Genomic DNA, 14,722 nt, shown 5'->3' with positions numbered 1-14,722 from the left:
AGCATTTTCGGTCAATAAACCCAAGACTGGAACAAGGTTGAGGCAAGCATTATGGATTAAGGATTTGTCAAGAGGGCCAAATTCCAAGCAGAGGTTTCTTTGTTCCTCCAGAAGGGTTTGTTCATACATCTTACTCCTCTTTTTATGTCTGCTTTTCCATGTTTAGCTGCTAGATAATAACAGAATGCAGCCATGTTTCTGCTTTATACCTTCCCCATGCACTTCATCCTTTGCAACACAAACGTTAAAAGGATGTAGATACAGATGTTCACATTGAGTCTCCTTTGGTACACTGGAGGACACCATCACTTCTGTGTTTCCAGGGCTCCCAGTGCCCCAGAACTTGCAGCTTCTTTGAGTCTTTTACATTTGTGTTGATCTCAATGGGAATCTGAGGTTTTCAACACTTGAGAGGACCTAGAAGCAATTCCTGCCAGCAGAGGTGCTCCTGATGGCACTGTTTTTAGCCAGTCCTCAGTTTGGGCCCAATGCCCGTGGTTGGTGTGACACCGCATGTTATCTCATTGTGGGCTGAGAGAGAAAGCAGCATGGGTGCTAACCAAATCACAAAACATAAGGAGACAACAAAGGGGTGGTATTGAGTCCAGCCAGATGAGAAGCAATTAAAAAAAAAAAAAAAAGACTTTCACGTTGTTGTTCTAGTCTGCTGCTACTTCACCCCTTGAGAGAAAGCGCACATATACTAAAAAAAGCCCTTTTGTACTCCAGGTAGTCCCTCACATTTATACATTTCTATTGTTTTGCTCTGCTTCAGTGAAAACCTCTGTCTTCAAGGAGAGGCTGAATACGAGTTTGCATTTGTTGTGGCCTCTTGGAAAGCAGCCATCTTCTATTTGAAGTGAATTGTGTTATCCAAGCAGAATCTGTCCAGTTAGCATTTGCTGGTTTTCCTTTGTTACCTGCCTAGGGATACCGGGAACATGCACACCAGACATTCATATGTCTACCTTCATCAATTAACAGTTGATCCAAGTCTTTCAAGAGAAGACACAGAAATTAGCCCATGATTTCAGCTAGATAAAGCAAACTGTCTTTCTATCATACAAATGAATTTTCTTAGGTGGCTTTTAAATCATATCCACTTTCTGCTGCTGCAGTTCCAAGTGCCCCATTCTCTTTTTCCTCTACTAGTTTGATTTTTTTCCTCTGAAGAGAGAGTGCACAAGCTCTGCTCAAGGAGCAGAGAGCTCTGGGGCAAGGGTGCTGGGAATGCTCATATGAAGAAAGGTTCGGCTTTGCCTTCCAGTGCCTCCACTCCTGGGGATTTTCTGTTACTAAATAATGCTCTTAATGAGATTTAAGACTCTCATAAAAAATAATTAAATTAACTCTGTCGAAAGACTGTTTTTATTTCTGACAGCAAGATGGGAGATTAATGATCAATTGATTGCCTGTCCCCTTCTCTCACCCCTTTAAAAATGTTATAAATATAGATTTAAAAGGATCTGAGAAACGCGAGAAATGAAAATTATGGAAAGACAGTGGCCTCGTTATATGTCTGAAGCACAGCCTGTGGCTCACCATAGAAAAACCTGAGTGGCCAGCATTGACAGAGCTGCTTGCCTTGTGCACTTCCTCATGGTTTTGTTTAGCTCTTCTCCCATATTTTTGCCTTTCCTCAGCCTTGACATCTATATCATTTTACTTGTCCACTAGTGACATTGTATTCAAAAAATTCCTCGTTGATTTCAGTCTCATGAGGTGGTTGAGGATTAGTGTGCTGGAGGCACAGACTTGCACAGCCTTGTCCATGCAGAGGGGTTGGAGTAAATAACTGTGCAAACCAGTCCTAGAGGGATCAAAACCAAGAACCAGCCTATGAAAGCAAGAAGTCTCCTCACACAAAGGCAAGGAAAATGAAATAGAGTGCTCTGAAAGAATTCAAGTGCCTTGAGGCTTGGATGACAGCTTAACACCCAGACAATGTTATGGAGCATTGCCATATTCTAGCTGAATCCTAGCTACAGAGAAGACGTGTGCCCCCATGTGATGCTGTGACCAGTGTGCTGACCTCACTGTCCAAGGAGAAACAGTCTGGTAGGAGAAATAACAGAATAGACCTGTACATATATATGCCATTAATGCTGGGTGCTGACAACAGTTTCATTTTATATCAACAGGATCAAACAGTGAAGTTTAAGTTGCAGTTGGGATATCCCGGAGAGCAAATTAAGCCTGCATATTTTGCACAGGTCATAAAAATTGTCATAGGACAAGGTATTTTAAAAACTGTTACGGGTAGTTGACCTGGAGATGAGACTCTGTGCCCATCCATTGCTCCAACTTGACTCTTTCTTATTCAGGGTACTGAGCAGCTCTTTCCTCCACTGCACTGTTCTGCTGTGAGCAAAGTGGGACAAAGTAGGTTCCTTCCAGTATGGGATGTTCTATGATTCTATGTCTGGAAGCTCAAGTTCTGATTTTGCCTGTCAAGTAATTGATAACAGTATTCCTTAAATTATCCTGCCTGAATGAGTGTACAAATATATACCTACATATACAGTGTGTCTACCGTATTAGACTTCAAGTGAAATATAACAATGTTCATTACTTTCTTTTAAAATATCTCCCAAGAAGAGGTGGAAGCAGTACCCTACTCATATGTTTTACCATATGGTGAAAGGTTCTCTCCTCCTATATTGTAGCCATAAAGTTCAGTGTAGGAAGTTGTACTTTAAAGAGACTCTTGCAGGTAATGAGCAGCTGGAAGGAGGTTCACCTTAGAGTGTGCTCAGTAGGTGGAATTCAGATACCAAAGGAAATATTTCTTCTGTGGTTATTGAATGCTATATGGGACCAGAAGTAAATGACCCAAGAACAATAACCTGTTGTGGAATACTGAGGCAATAGAAAGCCCTACCAAAGCAGGAGGATTAGATAAAAGGATTCAGCTGTGCTTCACTTTTTAATAGCATCTACAGCTAATAATTATATGAAAACAAATTCCTGATGATAGTGTTGTCTGTAACACCTGGATTAGATCAATGCATTTCCTGTTCCACACAGAGGGCATAAAAGGAGCAAAGTGACCTCAGAAGAGGGACTGAAGTTCAGAATGGAGATTCTCTGAATTGGTACTGTATCAATGTCTAGGCAAAATTTGTATGCTTTCTTATTGACTTGCTTCTTTAATAGAAGACAGGTTATTATTTTAACTCCCGCAAATAAGATTGTCTCCATATGCCTATTGGAATATTAATAAGAAGAAAATATGGTCCCTGTGCTGCAGCTTCTTATGGGGAATTCTGGTCTGTAAATTCTAAAACAGGTAGTCAGGATTGTGGGTGTGATCCACATACTTGTGTGAGAGTTCTCAGAAAAGGAAGAGCACCAGAGATAATGGGGACTACTGCCTTAAAGTGTAAAGCAAAAGCTATGTTCTTTACTCTGTTGTATTACTTAGCAGAGCAGGTTTGCATTATCAGTAGCCCTATTGTAGCTGAAGGCATCATTTCTTTCTTTTGTATTTTATGATGCACGTGTCCTCTGAGATATAGAATTTAAATCTCCTTCATATCCTCAATGTTTCGTATTGAAAACTGGGCACTTGCCCGTGCTGCAGTTCTAGCATGCTATATTGAGGTAGCGCCTTTTAGATCATCTGGTTTTAAAGATCAGTCAGAGTCAAATTACTTACAGAGTATGCATATGCTTACAATATATAGGGAGCCTGCATGCTTAAGTGAAAGCTGTGAATCCTTATGCAGTGGCCAAAAAGCTGTAAGTTAGTACTGTGACAGCAGTGACAGACAAAATTACTCTGTGTACCTAAATCCTAACTTTGTGACATCTGCACTCCCTGCTTAGATAGGAGCTTTTCCCCTCCATGGGGAGAACACGACAAATTGTATGGCTTTATCTGGTAAGAAACATTAAAGAATAGGGGTCTTATTTTGCCTTAAAATAATAATTAAAAAATATATGATTTGGCCCTGAGATTTCTTGTATGTTTACTTTGGCCATAATGTAAAGAAAGCAAATGAAATTCTTTTCTGAGAGTAAATACTGTTACTTCTGCTGAGAAGAAAGGAAGTTGCATACACTCCAAGAAGCTTTCTCAAAGCTAATTATCTCAGCAATAGCTACAGTCTTAATGGACAGGTCTTGCTTCTGGTCATTTAGGAGAAACCTTCAATAACACTGCTCTTTGAAGAGTCTTCTGCATAATTTTATTATCAGAGCTAGGATTGCTGCTGATTATTCAGCTGCTTTTTGAAGAGTTCCCCTCTCTCCAATGCCATTTCCTAGGGCTAGGGAATTGCTTCATGAAGTGAACATATCAGTTTTGACACTAGTTTAATAAATGACTACAGATGCTACAGGTGCTTTTGCTGGCTGTTCTCTAAAGGTGTCTCCTGCAAAAATAATCCTGGTCTGATTCTGACTTTGCTTGCACCAATCACCTAGTAGCAAAGGTCCATCAAAACCAGTCAATTCATTTTTGACCAATGTAGTCCAGAATGAAAACAGTAGTTTATATCTCGCTTCTAATATTTCTGATAGGAATAGTGTGTTCTTGAATAAAACATTAAATGACTGATTGTTGGAGTTACCGACTAAAATGTCTGGGTATGTTCATTCTTTTAAACAACTTACAAATTCAGTGTTCAAAAACTAAAGGTAAATTTCATTTAGCCTAATTAATACCTTAAGAATTTCTCTGTAAGCAAAGGCAGGAACAAGACAGCTACCATGGTATATTTAATAGTCTGTGTTATTGCTGACATTTTCAAATAGTTACTTACAAGAAAGTTCATGTACCCTTCCTGCTAATATCTGGTTTGCCCCAAGGTATTGGCTGTCAGTTATGAACATATGAGGTCCGATTTTTAATCGTGGGCATGCCAGAATGCAATGTTTGCCTGGGCACACAGTTAGTTCTGCCTATAACCAGTCCTTTGCATGTATCTGTTACTCAGTGAAATGGCAGTAATGGCAAAGACACAGAAATAACTTCACGCACACACTTCTGAAAACCATACCAGCGCTCTGAATAATGAACATTTGTATTTATTCCAGGTTTTTTGTATCCTGCCTAGCACTGGCTGAGGGAGCAGAAGGACTGTGTTGCACCGCACATCCAATGTAAGTAAGTCTTGAGTATAAGACCTAGGGATAAGGCATGTCATTTTGCTCTCTAGCAGTCTATTGAGCTTAAAATAAACACAGAGAAATAAATCATGTATAAATCATTTGGGAATATCTAAATATTAAGATTATAGCTCCTTCAAGTCTTGTTTTGTTTTTTTATTCTCCTTCTATATTCTGAAATACATACTTAAACCACATACATATCTAATTAATCTAGGCTAGTGAAGGCAAACTTCTGGCTGGCACACCAGCATTATCACATCTCCCTACTCGCTGGCTGCCCTTCCTCCTCCTCCTCCCTGCATCCTGGCCCTGCAGCTGGGAAGGCTGATCTGTCCTTGGGTGTCTGGGGAAGGGGAGTTTCTTGATATGAAACGCACTGGCATGAAATTACTGATAGGATCTTCTGGTCACATAGGTAAAGCACAATCAGAGGAAGCTGTCTTAGGTGGAACCCTTGTAGAGGTATGCAGGACCTGGCCTGACCACCCCGAATTCTGCTGTGTCTTCAGGATTTAAATGCTAGTCTCACAGCAGTGGGAGAGAGCAGGATAGCCAAGAGGTCTAACAAGCACCTCCTCCTCCCTTCAGTCCAGGGCAGTTCTTGCCAGGTCATGGAGGAGGGCTTTTGTTTGGCTGTGAGGGCACATCAGCAACAAAGCAGGGGATGTCATAACTTCAATAACTGAGGAAAACGAGCATACTCAAGATCCAGGCATCTTAAGTCAGTGTCTCATAATAACAAGAGCATATACTTTAAGAATATACTTTAGTTTAAGACTTCCCAGAACAGTCTCCTTTCAAAGAGGGTATTTCTACAGATAATGTAGATGTGTCATAGTATTTTTTGTTCATCTATAGCTAGAAAGAGGGTGTATTAAATTACTCAGTAGCAGCTAGGATAGACGGTTCCATTTTGTCTTTATTAAATTACATACCAAAGTTTAAACCATTTCAGCAAAACAGTGAATCAAAGTTCAGAGCTGTTGCAAACTCCACTGATTTCAGCTGAGTTATATCACTTTCACCAGGGTTGAATCATTTGTGAAAGCAAACGCTTCAAGGCTATTATTGTGGTAAAAGGAATGGAATCCTACATTATTTAATATATGATATTGTATCTGTTTTTTCTACTTTAAGTCCTGTTCTTTACAGAAGTCTTTAGTTTAATTGGATTCAAAGAAGAATTTGCCCACATTTAAGTTATCAAAACTTTAAGCAGAGCAGATAGGAGTAAAGCCAATTATTTATACTTTATTTTTAGTGGACCAAAATGATGAGAATATAAAAGGCAAAAAGATTAACCCAAACTGTCTAACGTTTTAAGGTCTCAAAAAAACAAAAAACAAAAACAAGATTAAGATATTGAAAAACATCCAAGTAATAAATCTGCAGAACCAAAATACACAATTTTAATATTACAAAGAAACACAAGAGCTGATGGGCACAGATGCTAAGCTAAGCTGAAACAACTTTAGCAGCCTTTTGTGTTTGTGGACTTTTAAAAATAAAGGGGTCAGATGTAATAAGCTGATGATGCAGTTTATTTCTCTGATGCCAAACCCAGTGAGGTGCTGGGGGAGGGTAAAAGAGGTGGGAAGAAAAATGCTCCCAGCCTCCTGCCCTGTTGCTGCAAGCAATATGCAAAGTCTGTGCTTTTCCCCTCTAGGATAAAGCAAACACTTGCTGTGTGATGTAAGTCTGTTTAACCAGAGTGTCCTGACTGAAGTTATAGAGTACCTAGGTGCAATGGGCTGCTGGTGAGACCGTGACCATCATCCCTGCCCTAGGAGAGGGACCAAGCTTCAGGTCCACCCAGAGCGGGGCAGGTCCAGGGCAGAGCCCCACCTGTGGGAGACTATATGAGAGTGTGCGCCTCAGTGAGATTTATCTACTGCTTCTGCTTTCAGATATAAATATAGTCACAAACATAAGCACTGGTCAGACACCTGAACTTTACCAATATCTTTTTTTCAGCAGGTATGTTCTTGGGTTTTGTTTAAAATCATAGCTGCTAGCTTTTTTTGTGTGTGTGTGTGGAGGGAGGGTAACTTTTTATTTTATTCCTCTATAGCCCTGAAAATGTAATTGAAAAATGAAATGAGATGATGAAATGGGATTATTCTAATTCTGAAAACCAATAAAGCTCTCCCTGCATGTTGAATATGGTATTCTTTTGCAAATCCAGTAGAGATAATTTAGTCTGCACTCAGCAGGGAAAATAAATTGAGCTTTGCTCTGAAATTTCTGGTTGCATCCAGGACTGACAAAGTAATGCTCTATAAGTCAGCAATTTTGACATGGTAATAAATGGCAGATAGGTATAGTTTGAAGGATAGTGCTTACTTCCAAGGCACCACCTTTGCAGTCACTTTTCAGAGTAGAATGATATCTTCCATATTTTCTTTATTATCAGGCTGGGAGGTGGTGGATCTTGTGTTTGCTTTCCATCAAGCAACATTTCATGTAACAAAAACAAAGGAATCAGACACCCCACCCCACCCTTTCTCTTCCTTGTAGCCTTTCTTTGTACTTCCTGCTGCCACCAAGAACCTGGTCATGTAGTCAAAGGAGCTGTGTCCTTCATCCTACGGTTGCAACTAACATTTGACAAAATATGTTTCTCTACCATTCTTCCTACCTGCCACTCCCGTTCCTTCCTTTGTCATGTTCCCATTTATTTGGAGAAGTAACTAGATCGAAGAGCTTAGAAACGAGGGACCTATTCAGACCCAAGTGATGCATCACTGAACATGGCATCACATTTTCCTATAAATTTATATTTAGCCTCTGTACTTGAATATCCCACTTAAGTTATATGGGTAACACAAACTGACAAAGGTGTTAACTGATTGATTGGCGCAGTGGAGCAACTTCTATTTCATCCACGTCCTCCACCAGCTCTACATTTTCCATGCGGTTGGGCTGCCAATTCTCACACCTAACGGGTCAGCCCATTATTTTCTCTTGCTTGAGCAAAATTCCATCGGCATTTCCAAACTGATGCTTGCACCCAGGCATTTCCTAGCTCATTGGGCAAGGGACTGGAAGGTGAAGGAGATCCCACATGGCACAGTCTCACTTACCAATTATTCTTGGAGGTGCTTCTTGCAGCCTTTCCAAGCAGTCCCAGAGCTCCTTGACTGTCATAGCCTTCTGACTGTTCTATTTCATAACTATTTTAGTTCCTATGGTTCTTTTTAATTATAGCAAAAGTGATGTCAAAGAAGCATGGATTCCCTTCTCTAACATGTCTTCAGCCTTATCGGGATCTCCTTCATGGGTTATTTCCAGACACTGCTGCCAGCAGAGTGTTTTGAATAATGTTTTCCTTGTCAGAAGTATTCAGTGCAAATCCTGGAGGCATTTGGCATTGACTGCACATGAGGTGGCTTAACACTAACAGATGAAAATCTAAATCCAATACTGTGCTGGAGCTAATGGCTCCAAAGAAAGATGAGGATATTCTGTCTGCTCCAGTTTGTTTTTTTGCAGTGCTAAGTGGTACAATCTGGTATAGGTATGGTGCTTCCATGGGTATAGCATATGGTCATAGATTATTAAGTTAAAATCTCAGGGATTTGTGTTTGTGAAATGAATATTCCATCCCAGCAGCCCAGCCATTTTGGAGGCACACCTGTGTATCCAATCACACCTTATGCTGCAGCAACATCAGGGAGAGCATATTTCAGGGTTGCTGCCACACCATCCAACAGTTCTTGCTCATTGACTTGGGGAGAAGAAACGGGGCTGGTTAGTCAAAGGAAGGATGCAATGGGCTGGGGGATTGTAATTTTCTCTGCCTCAGTCTGCCAGAGAAGTATATTAACTCTAGGGTGCAAAAATGTGAGTTTGGCAAAGCCTGGAAAAGACAGAAGCTGATACATGACTAGTCTAGGCCGTAGTCCTAAATGTTTTTTTCAAGTATCAATGGAATTAGGGGGTAAAAATGTACTTCCAGTTGTTTAATAGTATCTGAGAAGCTCAGGGCATGAATTCTATTTTGTTAATCCCCAATATTAGTCATTTTTCCTGTGCATTGAGCAGCAACTTCTACCAACCCGGCACATGTTTTTTTTCCAAGCATAAACTACAGAGACTATAACATACTGATTTATACATGCAAAAATCATTTTTTAAAATGGATTACCCAGATGTAAATTCAATCATCTGTTTAGCCAGGTGTGAGAATCTATCAGCTGTATATGCAGGTGTCAATGCTTGAAAAATGATCCAGTTTACTCCTCCGTAAAGAGTCCTGCATCACCTAAGTCTGTCTTAAGCTGAGTTTTGAGGATTTAAGTGGAATTTGAATGGGGCTTTCTGTGCTGACGGGCCTTAGCACAGGGCAAACACTTCACAAAGTGTATGCACAGATGGGCAAATTTGGCGGCCCATAAGTGAGGCTGGGCTGGCAGCCCAAATCGATAATCTTGCCCCAGATGTGTCTCCTCCTAAAATGTGTCTAGCTCTTGTCAGGCTCATTAGAGAGGGGTGGTTTTGGCTAGTTTGCCTTTTTTGAGTGAAAACATAGCATTTCTCAGTGTATTATCAACATTCCTAAACTGAAATATTTAATAACCTATGCTATCTAATACCTGACTTGGCTTTGCATTAGAAACAATTGCTTGCAAACTGTTTATCTATTGAGTGAGAATGATTAAAAGAAAATAAAAAGTTCTTCATATACTGTTTTTGGGCAACAAAATGACCTTGCTGCTATTTTAAATATTTCAGTGTAATTTATATTAGCTATAATACCATCAATAAGGCTGCTTGAAAATTAAGTGTCATTCTTGGCTTGAGACGTTGGGTGTGTTGTGGGACTGAATGCCATGTGCCAGAAAAAAAATTAAAACCAAAACCATGGTCAAGTAGCTAAATTTATGGAGAGAGCAAGCAACGTGGGCCTGAACAACACAGCAACTTTGGACAATCAGCCATGCCTACATCTGGGGAAACATTAAAGTCCCCATCAACCCCAACAGCTGCAAAGCTATGGTGGGGAGAACAGTGGCAAGATGATAAAGCCATAGCTGATGCTGAAGGTGTCATCAGCCCGCCTGGCTGGCAATGCAAGTGGTGGAAAGCTCTGGGGAGTGGATGGGAACTTGCTGGCGTTTATGTCCCCATGTGCTGAAATACGGTGATCACCTCCCCTCTAAGAGGAGGCTGTCTACCTAATTCTTTCACCTGTTTCCTCACCAAAAGTCTCTACCCAAGTAGCCCTTGCCTCTACTTCTTCCAGTGCAAGTCAGATTTTGTTGAATGTGGAGGACATTATGTACACCATGCCAGACAAGGCCCCTCTAAGGCAATGTTTCCTTATCTCTGCTAGAAATCCCTCCCCTGTTTCATCCCAGGAGAACATTTTGCCTTTTTCACAGCTGCCTCACACTGATGGTTTCACGATCCTCCTGCGCTCCACTAAGACGATGTGAATATTGTGGGATTTGGCAGTGCTTCCCAGCTCCTGGGTCCAAGAGCAGGTCCTGGACACATCCCAGCCCTGTGCTGGGATAGGATCTGGATGTGTACTTGAGACCTTTTCCTCCTACCTGTCCATACCATACTTTCCATGGAACTAAACGCAGAAATGCTGGCCAAAACGCAGCTTCAGCACAGTACATTTTGGCCTGTCTAGATAATCAGTGAACAGGATCTTGGAAAACACTGCAGCTTATATCAGTTGTTTAGACACAGCCATATATACTATGTCCTTTTTATTATTTATATTTATCTCAGGTGTCTATAACAGATTCCATTCTTTTCAGCTGATCCTATTTGACATCTCCTTTTTTCTCTCATGACACCTGCATGACATAATAAGATTCTGTCACTGCTTTTTTCTACAAAACAGCAAAATCCTATCTTTACCCTCCATTTAATCTATGTATCTCCTACTTTGTTTGTGACTTTCTCTTCTCTGAGGTTTCCTGAAGAACCATCTGCTAAAATTATTTTTTGTACTTCCATGTAACCTGGTTACTCTACATTTTGAACAAACCCATGTCAATTTCTTCACACGCTATCAAATTTCATCAACTTCTGTTGCTTTAATATGCAATCTAAACTGACATTGTATAGCTGACTGCCGCCTTTGTACAGTAACCTCTTCGTAATCCTCTGCAGACGACACTGCTTAAAAGGTTTTCTAAATCCAGTCCATTTAGTGATTTCCCTCTACTTTTAGATCATCTACAGAAAATCCTACTTCTTTTGCAGTATCTTCAAAAATTGAAGCAATGAGGATGCTAGGAAGTGTGGTGCACTGCTAAAAATGTTCATGTTCTTAATGAGCAAATTGACCTGCTCCTAGAGCTGATCCCTTTACCCACTTGCAATGCCAAGTCTAAAATTAGGACATAAATCCTTTGAGGGAGAGATGTATTGCATCATATTTGGAAGTGAGATACAATTGGTTTCCAATGTATCATCCTAACAAGCATAGCTAATCACTTATAAAAGTCTATTGCTGATGACAGTTGTTTTCTTACAGACTTATCCCATGAAGGTATAATTCTGCCTTTTTTTTTTAAACAATCTCAGAAACAATCTTTTTGTAGCTCTGCAGTTGTCTCTATTTTTGCAAAATCGGTGAACCCCTAACCTTTTAGCATGCACAAAAGGCTCACGACACTGAGATTTATGGTGCAAGCCAATAAAAAAAAAATTATCTCTGGCGGTATGCAAAATATTCAGGGGGTTAGGAAAATAATAGTTTCAATCTATATGTGGCAAACAGGTTTTAATAAGTTAAAATTCCCACCAAGAAAGCTTTAATTAAAATGTAGTAATGCATTTTACCTACAGAAACAGTCTAGAAAACATTTTTCCCTTGTGTTCACCTTTTTGCTATCATAAATACTTGTGAAACATTACAAAAGAATTTTCAGGGTGCTTCAGACATGTGGAAGTAAGATACCATGTAAAATCTCACACAAAGCTCTGGATTCACAGCATCACCAACCCACTCAGACCCTCAAGAGTAATATAAGAGCTGAGCTGTGCTGCCATGACATCACAGATTTATTTATTTTTTTTTAAACTTCAACTCCTCAAAACATTTTGCTTCTCTGAAATTTTCTCTAGTGTGAGTGAAGGGTGGATTTCCAGTTCCCTGCATAAAGGTCTTGTACCAAAACTCCCATTAAAGTCAATGGGAGTCCTGTGGCTAACCTGTCCGTATAATGCACTTGAAGTCTGGGGCTAAATGTCTGACTGCTACGTTATACATGTAGGATTTTTAAGAGCATTTTTTAAAACAAAGCTAAAATATTTTGCCAGGAACATAAGAACTTCAGCACACTACTCTTTTTCTTTCTCTCTTTCAATGATCCCGCCTGGATCAAGCAGGCAACACTAGAGGAGTCTCAAGCTCACACTGCTGGAAGGACTTAATTGCCCTAGGGGACAGAAAACAGAATCCAGCTACAAAGTTTTGGTCTCCATCCCAGATACTTAGTCTATTAAATGAGTCAGGAGGTTACGGCTGAAAAGAAATAAGCCCCTCAGCAGAAGAGCATTTTGCAATCTGCTCTGTTTGGAAAGGTGCTGACGCAGAGTCAGGCTGCCAGCACTGGGAGATGTACTGATCACTGTTGTACCAGATGGGTAGGGGCAGGGGGGACAGGAGAGGGGAAACGGGCATTTGCAGGCTCATTGAAGAGGGCAAAAGTCGTGCTTTTCTGCACCTTTTAGATAGTTGCTTCTCCCCCCAAATGTTAACATACGGTTTCAGCAGGACGTGACTGGAGACCGTAACACTTTCCCGATGACACAGGCTATTGAGTTTCTTTGTGACGTGGCTAAGGAGAGTGGGAGGTCTTGTAGCTGGGAGCAGAGGTCTAGGAGCCACTCAGTCACTTTGTCACTTAGGGCAAGTTACTTGACCTTTCTGTGTGCACTTGAGCCGTGTCAGATAAAGTGGCTCAACACCACAATTTCATGGAATACCAGAAACCTAATCTGAAATAAGTTTCCCTTAGTTTACTGAACAGGTCATCTGTATAATCTTGAGATTTCACCCATATTAACTGAGCTAAAAAGCTGAAAAAATCATCAGTCCACTTTCTGAAGTTGGAACTACCTCTAAATTCTAGTAGACACAACACTACATGTTTAAAAGACACAAACAACATTATTTGTACAATACAAACAAGGACATAGAGTAGCTAACTGAACCGTAACTCAGCATGTGTAATTGCATGCTCTTAATAATTAAAATTTGGTTACTCGTAATCATGCAAATCTAAAATTAGATGATTCTGAAAAAAAGGGTCTTTATAGATTTCTCAGTCTAAGTAGTTTGTGACTGGAAAAAGTACGTAATTAGGTTGCCATCTCCTTCTAGTTCATTCTGTTATTAGACTATTAAACTATCTGTGTCAGCAGATAGTTTAGCTATTGTGAAAGAAAGCATTGGAGCATTTGAATAATTCACAGACGTAAAAATATTGCAGTTCTTGTTTTTCTTTGCTTGCTTAGGTAGTTAAGAAAATCATAAATCTTCAAATATCATTCTTGCTTGAAGTGCTTTCCCTCTGCTCTTACTGAAAGGGTGGATATGTATGCTCTGGAGCTAATTCCACGGATGTTTTTGTGAAAAAGGAATGGATACTAGCTTGGCCTTTTCTTTTCATTTTTTTTTTTTAAACACTAAGTGTTAATGGGGGGGGGAGGAGGGGAGGGGGTGAAAAAATAAATATTTCAAAAGAGAAAAGGAAAAATTGTGCAGTATTTGGGCTTGGGAAGTAAAGTTCAATTCCTGGGCTCTTTATTAGATACACAGCCCATTTTTAAAGTAATTTTCTCCCATTATTCACAGTGAATGTGTGCCTGGTGCTCACTGTGAGGAGTACAATCAAATGGTTGTGTTGATTAATGTACTTGCTGCAACCAGCTCCCTAAAAATCAAAACCTCTTATACTCAAGTATAAAGAGCATACTATTTCAGTGGTTGAAACTGGTTCCATATGAATATGCTTATGTACCAGACTTACATGGTTAAGGTCAATTTTAAACCTGCAGTCCTTCTCCATTGGGGCTGCAATTGGAGTAGAGGAGATAATACAAAAATTTCTGTGCTGCTACGGTGCAAATAAAAGTGCTATGTGTATGTTCTTAAAAATAAATAAATAAAATAAAATATCGTAAAAGAAAAGCTTTTTCTTCACTTTTAATTTAAGCAACAAATGTCTTGGAGAAGGTGTTTCTTCCCCCTCCCCAAGTATTTACTTAAGGTCTTGTTTGCTTACATCTATATAGCCTCCTCTGTATGTTTCGTACCTGTAAATGTACTGTGTAGAAAATACTGAACAGTAGTCATGTGTTGCAATTGTAAAATGCAGACCTGGCTTAACCTGTTTGATCACATAATGTGTTTTCCTGACTCTTACAAAAGCTTTTGCAGCTCTGCTCCTCCTGATGTCTTCTGCCCATAGCTTGGTGGCTTCAGTTAGCAAAAAACAAAAGTTAGTAACAGGGCCATCTTGTCAGCAGTGTGAGTTAAAGAACATGAGATGCTCGTGCATCTTTGCTCTGCACATATGGCATTTTCCACGAGTTCTACTAGTCAGCTATTACTGTGCAACTGAAGAACAGAGGTACT

General features: G+C 40.0%; 1 long non-coding RNA gene across 1 annotated transcript in view; it reads left to right on the top strand.

Annotated features, from left to right (window-relative positions):
• Positions 1 to 2,531: 2,531 nt before the first annotated feature.
• LOC310899501 overlaps positions 2,532 to 14,722 on the top strand; it is a 74,576-nt gene continuing 62,385 nt past the window's right edge. The window contains exons 1-2 of the long non-coding RNA XR_014584351.1: positions 2,532 to 3,095; positions 5,041 to 5,106. This is a non-coding gene — a long non-coding RNA (uncharacterized lncRNA). The remainder of the gene's footprint in view (positions 3,096 to 5,040; positions 5,107 to 14,722) is intronic.

This window comes from Anser anser (genome assembly GCF_964211835.1).
Source record: "Anser anser genome assembly, chromosome: 4".
Lineage (NCBI taxonomy): Eukaryota > Metazoa > Chordata > Aves > Anseriformes > Anatidae > Anser > Anser anser.
The sequence above is the reverse complement of the archived record's forward strand: the minus strand, read 5'-3'. Positions and strand labels throughout refer to the sequence as shown.